Source organism: Chenopodium album, chromosome 4, assembly GCF_948465745.1.
Source record: "Chenopodium album chromosome 4, dcCheAlbu1.1, whole genome shotgun sequence".
Classification (NCBI taxonomy): domain Eukaryota; kingdom Viridiplantae; phylum Streptophyta; class Magnoliopsida; order Caryophyllales; family Amaranthaceae; genus Chenopodium; species Chenopodium album.
Genome location: NC_137837.1, coordinates 41,569,510 through 41,579,013, shown reverse-complemented (window position 1 = coordinate 41,579,013; position 9,504 = coordinate 41,569,510). Strand labels below are relative to the sequence as shown.

Genomic DNA, 9,504 nt, shown 5'->3' with positions numbered 1-9,504 from the left:
TTGCGTCGCCCCTTTATAAACAAGCGACGCAAATGACTGAGTAAACAATACAATTGCTGTATTTGCGTCACTTGTTTGTTTAATGAGTGACGCAAATGATGTAAATTTTTTTTTTTTAATTATAATAATTGCTTGTATATGTTTGTAGTACCTGTTTTTCTTGCTAGTGGTATAAAGTAATATGCTAACGCTAATATAATTGAAATTAAAATGCAATATTATTGAATAATGCAAATGTAAATTTCGGCAAAGTATCCTTTGTAATTTGGCCTACCCATAAAATTGGGAATGACGGCATTATATTAACAAACTTTCCAATAATTTACATCTTTAGTAATCTCCAATAATGAGTGTGAAGAGCAATGGGGATTCCACCAATGAGGAGAACAAGCAGATTGTCAATTCCGCGCCAAAATGCTATGTGCTGGAAAAGGTACATGAAAACAATCTCCACCAACACCCCAACAGCAACCAAGCACAAGCATACATTCCTAATGCCAACCAAAACCTAAAAAGGAAAGAAAAAAAGCAAAATAAAGGGTTAAGAAGATAGAACAAGTAGCTATATATTTTTAGTGTTGAAATCCACTAGAACTTTTTACCTTATCCCAACATTTGACTTCATTGATGCTAAAATCCAGGCAAACATTTTTCCTAAAGAAGATTCGAGCACCTGTGGCAATGATCACAGCTTCACATGCTCCTTGTTCACAAATACAGCCAGAGTATACTGCATCCCCTGCTTTCTTAGTTACTGGAGACAAAACTCCTGTTAAAACATACTGCAAAGCACAAGAAATCATATATTCAGCAACAATAGATGCATGAAGTAAATATATTAATCACAAACATTACAACTGACCTCATCAATTATTACAGCATCGTCTCCTTCCAGTAGACGCGCATCAGCTAGAATGATGTCTCCAGCATTAATACTAATTACATCCCCAGGGACCAACTGTGAACTATACTCCTCACTCCACCAACCATCTCGCAGAACCTGATGAAATAGCCATAAATTTAGAAACAGCCTCACAAATACACGTGTATAGTCGCAACTCTCAAGTGATACTATGATACAGATAGACCAATGCAAGCATTGAAAGCATGCATACCTTTACTTTCCTAGCTAAGGGTGCCATGACGGAGGTTTGGTGATTATAGATATCTTTTTCTGTAATATGACTCATAATTGGAGCAATTAAAAGCACAAGAAAGACCGAAACAAAAAAAAAATTAGAGGAATTGGGTTTTAAAGGTTGAAGGTTGAACATTCAACTCGATTTCTGGGCGAAACTCAGGTCGGAAGGTCCAACTGAATTTCTCAAGGTAAAAACATGCAACTCGAGCCTTCAACTACTTATGTCAAATACTTTAAATCAAGATGAGTAAGGCCACTTGGATTTACATACACTTCAATAGTCCATGTTATCTTTTTATCTACAAAGCTAAACAAATCCTTCGATCATCAAACAATCAATCAATCAAACCCTAAATCTATCCTTCGATCATAACAAAGTATATGTCTCTCTCAAGAAACAAGTCAATCCAAAAACTATAATCTAAGCCACATTTTGACCTTTTACTTTCACAAACCAAGCTCATCATTGCTCAACCTATGAACTCAAGAAGACACTTTGATGAAACATTAGTAACATTACTAGTTTAAATTACGCTTTAACTTCCACTCTTAAAATCCGGAACAACAATTTGAGAACGAAGGGAGTATAATTCGTGCTTAAAACAACGAATTTACCATTAGTTTCATCACCCAATTATAATTTACAAGCCAACCATATCTTCGTTAAATTACAGCATATATCAATCATAAGAATCATATAATCATCCAAAAACAATAAAGCTTGAATATTTCCTCATCATACTAGCATAAATTCAGTTTTAAAATCTGAAAATAGTATTCAGCATCGAAAATGTAATTTTTAAATTAAAAAAAAATTGATATCCCATTAACAGAAATTATTAAATCTAATTAGTTAATTACCCCTGATTTACCAAGCCAAATTCCCAATTCCTACAAATTTTCAATTAAATAAAGAATTTGCAGCAAATAAATTAACTTGATTAAAATTGTATTGGTATGAATTCCTAGTAATACAACCAATTTTCAAAAATTAACAAAAATCAATCAACACATTTTCAGAGAACAAAACTGCAAACCGTTTTTAGAAATTATAAATTGCATTTTAAACTAAATGAATGAGCCATTCCCTAAAAAAAATAAACTAAATGAATGTGCCATTCTCAGCAACCTCAAACCCATTTTTATAGAGGCATTCTAATAATCCTATTACAAACAAAAGTATTTTGAGTTCTATCGCAATTATGACTTCAATTTCATGAAATTTTTTCGCATTACAGAAAAACAAATCAAAAATAAAAAAACCCTAGAACACAATTTACGAATTGGACGGAAAAAAAAAAGACAACTTCACTAAATACAAGAAATCTTACCTTAGGTGAAATAAACTTCACACATTCAACAATGTCGAGCCTAAATGCAGTAATATGAGTGGGGCGAACACTGGTCGAACTGCTACACTAATCAAACTTCAATTATTGTTGCTGTAATTTGCTAGAACTTCCTCGGGTTTTTTGGGGGCGAAATTAATCGATTTTCCAGTCGAAAATTTCAGTCATTGCTCGAATATGAGGCCAGGATTTTTAATTGAATTTTTTGGGGTTTCTAGGGTTCGAATTCCTATAGTTTGGAGTAGATTTTTTGCTCGAAATGGGGGAATTTTGGTCAGAAATGCTCAATTTTTCTGGGGTTTATGGGTTCGGATTTCTTAGGGTTTTTGGTCCAAATTTTTGCTCAAAATTGCTCAATTTTCTGCCGATTATAGGTCTTCAACTTGACTGCGATTTTGGATGTTGAATTTGCTGAGGAATCAGTGTTTTTTTGGCCGAATTTGTTGGATTTAAGGGTCGAATTTGTGGGTGCTTTGGCTGTAGAAATTCACTGGAGTAGCAACTTGTTTTTTCTCTTTGTTTAGTGAAAGGTAGGCGTGCAAAAGCTAAGGTCAAAATTCTGAAATAACCTAAATGCAAAAGCTAGATTTGCGTCACTTTATTATTAAAATGCGAAGCAAATAACATAAAACATAATGCTGTACATTTTTCATATGCGTCGCTCATTTATTAAAAGAGTGACGCAATTTATTCAGTCACTCATTTGCGTCACTTGTCAATAAATGAGTGACGCAAATAAGATTATTATTTGCGTCGCTTCAATAAATAAGAGCGACGCAAATAATAAAAATCTGCAATACAATAGTCATTTGCGTCGCTTCTTGATAAATATGCGACGCAAATAACTTTTCAGGATGGTAGAATTAAACATTTGCGTCGTTCTTTCTAATGAGTGACGCAAATATGGCGACGCAAATGTACATTTTTCTACTAGTGGCTTATTCTTTTTCAACCAAACAACAAATATTATTGTATTTTCTCAATATTTTCTTCTTTTTTTTTTTCATTTCTTTTTATTCTATGCTCTCGCCTCTTTTAACTTTGAGCGGCTTTTCCTTTCATTTCCTTTATTTTCTTCTCATTTACTCAAACCATTCAACATAACAAATATAATCACAAGTACCAAAATTTGAGTTTTTCACTTCTTTTTCATTCTTTTTCTCACTTTCATTGACCAAAAATACAAATCAAGTCCCAAGAATGCTTCACAAAAACTAATAAAGGTGAAAATAAAGCAAAGGTCCATTGGTTTGTAATGTGGTTATGCCAAAGAAGGGAAAATGGCTCAAATTGGGTTACTAAATGAGCAAATGCAAAAGAAAAATAAAAGAATAGAAAATAATAAAACAAAACAAAAATCCTAATTGCTTTCGTCTTCCCCTAGGTTGGTTCGGTCTCGATCTTGGGTAGATTAAGCCAAATTCTCGATAAAAGCTAGCAATGCCAAGGATCCAAACGCCACACATGCAAGAAATGTAGAAGGCTAGAACAAAATAGACACATCCTCACAAAAATGACGATAGTGGAGTAGCAAAAATCACCTTTAAAGCTTCAACTAGCTAGAGAGCGACAACCATCTTACCACAAACCAAGTGAACTAAGGTCTCAAAGCCCTTAAGTTCTACTACCTTGGCAACGCTATATGTGTGAACCAACCTCGACATTCAAGTGCATGAAAACCTCTAACAGCTAGCAAAGAGGGTATTCTAGGTGCTAAAGCCCAATTATGTCCAAGTTTAAAACAAAACATTTTGAAACTTGCCTTGAATGCCATGGAAAGACACTATACACACAAATATTCACAAAACCAACAATACTCAAGAGTGCATATACAATTGTGCAAGATGAAAGCATGATCAATCAAAGCTACAAATACCAAAAGTCAACTCAATAAGGCGATCATGGTCATCCAAACATAGAAAACCAATCTCAATAATAGACTTTGGCAAGTATGAGAGAAATAAATCAAGCAATCATGAGACTATGGATTAATAAACCACCAAGAGATATAGATAACCCCCCCCCCCCAAGTTAGCGAATAGCTACTCCCCCAAGCTAGAATGGAGCATTGTCCTCAATGCTCAAAATAAAGGCACAAAGGGTGGGTGGGAGGGGAAGAAAGAAAACACATTCACACAACAAATCATATTCATTCAATCCAAATGCAATTAAGAAAGCAAATCCAATATGAGGGAAGAAGGAAAGAGTAAACCAAATGTGAGGTGGGTGTTGAAACCCGCAATTGAGCACATTGTCCAAAATTTCATCTAATTCCTCATCTTTATTGCTTTTCCAAATGCAAGCAATCGTCGGTGTGCTTCTTCTCGAGGAGCTCAATCCAAAATCCTTGCACATGAGTATATGCATCGAGTACCTATACACATAGAAAAGAGAGTAAACAAAAATGAGAAACACAAAAGAAAGAAAAAGAAAGCAATAAAACACGGGTTACTTCCCGAGAAAGGCTTGCTTAACGTCCAAGCATGACCAATCTAGTAAATAACCCGACAAAGAACGCAAAAGCTTGTCATATGCACCGGCAAACATATCAAGAAATAGAGCATACGCGATGCTCATATGACAAGCAAACATAAAGTACAAGGAGACTTTATGCTTGAGAGAAGGGAGAAAAGAAAAAGTAAAAGAATAAAAAGAAAAATCAAGAAAATAAGAAGAAAAAGAAAATTCCTCACAAAATTTTTTTTTGGTTGGCATTATAACTCTTTTCCTCATCAACAATGGAAGAGTTGGGGGCTTCGGAAGCATGAATAGGAAGAGGCTCCCTAAGAGGTTCTTTGAGAAAAGAAGGGAGGAACATAGGATAGTAGGAGATATGGTTAAACCTTTGGGAAAAAGGTGTATGAGAAAGGGAAAAAGGGGTAGCTAATCCCTCATCACAAGATCTCACATCACTAATGAAAGAATGAAAATCAATCATGGAATCCTCAAATGAAGAACCCTCATGTTCTACATCTCCCTCAAGCTCAAAAACTCCAAATGATTCAATCTCAACCTCCTCTTCACAACCTTGAACAACATCTCCCTTAAATTTCTCAAGGCCTACCATCTCAAAATCAAGAGTGAATGGGGGCAAATTTCTCTCAAACTCATCTCTTTCTAATGAAGCCTTATCAATGAACTCACTCATAAGGTTAAGGGCTACCGTTTGAAACTCAAGAAAAATTTGGGCCATAATCTCAAATGAGTCCAAATCATCATGGATAGACGAGTCAAAAGCTTGCTCATTGGAATCATCTAAGGGACTATGGGGCACACCTTTAGAATTCATGCAAAAATCGGATGCAATATGAGAAAGAACATGCACTTCATCATCATTAGAATGTACCTCATTAGATTGAGCTATAGAGGGAGGGGAGTTGAAATCATGCATTGCATGGTCACTATGGGGAGCATCAAGCACATCATGGGAATTCATATTAGACAAATCATGACAATTAGCATCAGCATTAAAAGCATGAGAATCCCGAACATAAGTCTCATGATTGGCCCTCTCCCAATCATAATTATCCCTAGCTAACCATGAATAGAAATCCCAAGCTTCATCCGAAGACATGTCTTGAAATTTACCATTTAACATATTATCAACTACTCCTCTAAAATTCTCATTTAATCCCAAATTAATGACTTCACAATAATCACCCTTGGTTAAACCTTTAACACCATCTAGGAAATCCTCAAGTCTATTGAAATACACCCAAAACGGTTCATTATCAAATTGAGGAATAGAAATATAAGCCATTTTTTCAAATAAAGCAACAGAAATAAAAAAACAACAAATCAAAAGAAAATTATAAACAATGGACTAGTATTAATAAGACAACATAACGGTAATAGAAGCCGTTCCCCGGCAACGGCGCCAATTTGACAAGGGAATAAACGCGTCGTGAATTGTCTATCCCTAGATCAAATACAATTTATACAACCTAAACAAACCTAATACGAGTATAAGGCAAGCATAGGGGTCGAACCACAGAGAACGGATAAACACCACCGAATGTTATCGACAATTAAGCTAATCCGGAATAGGAGATAAATAAACTAAAGTCTAAAGATGCTAAAAAAAGAAATAAAACATTAAGGGAAATGGTTAGGTGAAGTTGACGCTTGATCATGCAAAAACAAAGTAGCAAATCAATGGTAAACTAAACATGCATGAATACCGAAGTAAAGGGGTCCAATCTAACCGCCTTCCGGGGTCAATTGGCTTCTCCTAACATAGCCTCTATGTTTCCTCATTAGAACCATATACTAGGAGGTACTATTAAATAACAATCGATAGTAATGAACCTCAACTAAGTTAACTTCCGTTACTTGTTAGCAAAGACTCATCTTTGATCAACTAACAACGTGCACTTGCAAGAAGACCAAAAAATATCAAGCATGCAAAGACTTTAATCACCATTAACATAACCCCAACATTATAAGTATGAACAATTAGCAACTACACCATCCCCACACCCTTGGCTAAGTGACTACTCACAAATCATATTGAAAACAATATCAATCATCAAATCAATAAGCATCAACATGATTAATAAGCAAAGAAGAAAAATCAAAGCAAAAAAAAACAAAATAAAAAAAAAAACCACACTTTCTCCTTAATTGCTCATTAATTGAAGATGAAGGTCTACAAAGGATTGAACAAGCTCCTTCTTAAAAATCCAAGTTCATTAATGAAGAAAAACACACTTTCTCTCTCTACCAATGAAGACTAATCCTAACCTAAAACTAATTAGAGAGTAGAATAGATAGTTATTGAATGTTTTCCTAATTACCACCAAAATGGGTATATATACTAAGCTAGGAAAAATAGAAAAAGAAAATAAAATAAAATAAAATAAAATAAAATAAATAGGAAAAGTAAAAATAAGAAACTAAAATAAAAATAAAAATAAAAGAAAGAAAATAAGAAAAGGGAAAAGAAAAAACAAAGAAATAAAAATAAAAGAAAAAGAAAAATGAAATAAAATGAACCCACCATTCCCCACCAAAAACAATCAGCCCCTCTTTCCTCTCTTCTTCAAAATTGGCTGCTTCAATTATCATCATCACCATTTATCAAAATCCATCATCACCGCACATCATCATCACAAATCAAAGATCAACGACCATCACCAAGCTTCAATCGTTCGATCCTCACTAAAAATCATGTGCGAGGCTCGTGAAGTGGTTCGGTCGAACCATGGGTTGGTGCGGCCGAACTACGGGGTTGGTTCGGTCGAACCATGGGTGTTCCACCACACCTATTCAATTTGGACAACTTCAAAAGTCTCTGACTCGTACTTCGACTGAACCCTCAACGGTTTGCTCGAACCTTGAGAATTTGCTAATTGCTCTAATTTTTGGGTCGATTGGTTACTTAATTGTTGCTGGTTGTTGACGGTGGTGCAGGTGTGGCTGATTGCTGGTTTAGGTGCAGTGGTCAGGTGTTGTTGGTGCAAATTGGAGCAGGGGAAATGGAGGTGAGTGGTGGTCCTTGGTGTGCGCTGTTGCGGTTGGTGGTGCTGTAAGGGTGGCAGCAGGTGAGTGAATTGGAGCAGGGGGGGTTTTGGTATGTGGTGTGCGTGAGAACAGGGGGTAGTGGTGGCTGTGATTGGAGGAGCTGGTGCTTAATTGTGGAGTGGCTGAAATTGGTGAGCTGAGAAGTGCATGGCTGATTGTGGTTGGAGATGCTGGCGGTTTTGGCGGTGGTTGGTGCTGATGTGTGTGGTGTTTGCAGGATGGCTGTAAATTGGTGGCTGAAGGTTGGACTGGTGGTGAGTGGTGTTGTTGGTGGTAAGGCTGGAATGCGTGGTGGTTGATGCGTGAGTGACGGAGAGGGAGCAGGGGAGTGAGATGTTGTTGCTTGGGGTGGTGTAGGATAGTGAAGGGTGTGGTAATGGTTAAGATTGGGCAGCAACTTTGGGGCTTGAAAGCTTCTTGGATTGACACCTTTGACTCGAGCCTCCGACCTCCGAGCACGATCCTACACAACCAAATAAAAACAAGGGAGAATCGGGACAAAGATAAAATAAAATAAAATAAAAATAAACAAAGGACGAAATAAAACAAAACAACGACAAATAGAATAAAATAAATAAAATAAAAATAAATAAAATGAAATAGAAAATAAGAGACATAAAACTAAACTAAAAATAATTAAAGGTACGCAAGCAAATAAAATAAAATAGAATACGAAAATAGACTAAAACTAATAAAATAAAGAAAATAAACTAAAATGCTCCAAAATTACCAAAATAACTAGAAACTTTATTAAAGAGGAAACAAAAGAATAAAAGGAAAATAAGGGCAAATAAACACGGAAAAGACTCTAAAACTACTCCTTAGGAGTGACATAAATGTCACTCATCAGTGGTCTGTAAGGTGATGATCTGTGATGCTTGATATGATATTTCTGTAATAATTCCGCATATTCGGCTTGGAAATGTGTTCCATTATCACTGATCATCTCATGTGGTACCCCATAGCGGCATATGATATTTTTCTCAATGAATTGAGCAACGTGTTTCGCCGTCATCTTAGCATATGAGGCAGCTTCGACTCATTTGGTGAAATAGTCGATCGCTACGAGGATGAATTCATGCCCCCCTTGTCCTGGTGGTGTTATTTTTCCAATGATGTCGATGCCCCAAGTGGAGAAAGGCCATGGAGAAGTATATGTGTAGAGAAGCGAAGGTGGAACATGCTGTAAATTCGCGTAGACTTGACACTTCATACATTTCTTGACGTATTCGTGACAATCTCTCTCCATAGTAGTCCAATAGTAACCTTGTCGTTGAATCTTTTGGACTTACATCTTTGCATTCATGTGCGTTCTACATATACCGGCATGAAGATTTTCCATGGTTTTATGTGCTTCTTTCTTGGCTATGCATAAGAGATTTCTCCCCATTGCAGTTCTCTTGTGGAGTTCTCCCCTGATGAGCTTATACTGTGAGGCCAGGAGCCTCAAAGCACGGCGTGCCCTTTTATCAGTATTGGGAGGGTATTCTA

General features: G+C 36.1%; 1 long non-coding RNA gene across 1 annotated transcript; it reads right to left on the bottom strand.

Annotated features, from left to right (window-relative positions):
* Window positions 1-257: 257 nt before the first annotated feature.
* LOC145626946 (uncharacterized) lies at window positions 258-3,050 on the bottom strand. Its single transcript, XR_014111204.1, has 4 exons — window positions 2,473-3,050; window positions 863-1,000; window positions 603-782; window positions 258-508 (listed from the first exon to the last, which is right to left on the bottom strand). It is a non-coding gene; the product is annotated as an uncharacterized LOC145626946 (long non-coding RNA).
* Window positions 3,051-9,504: the final 6,454 nt, after the last annotated feature.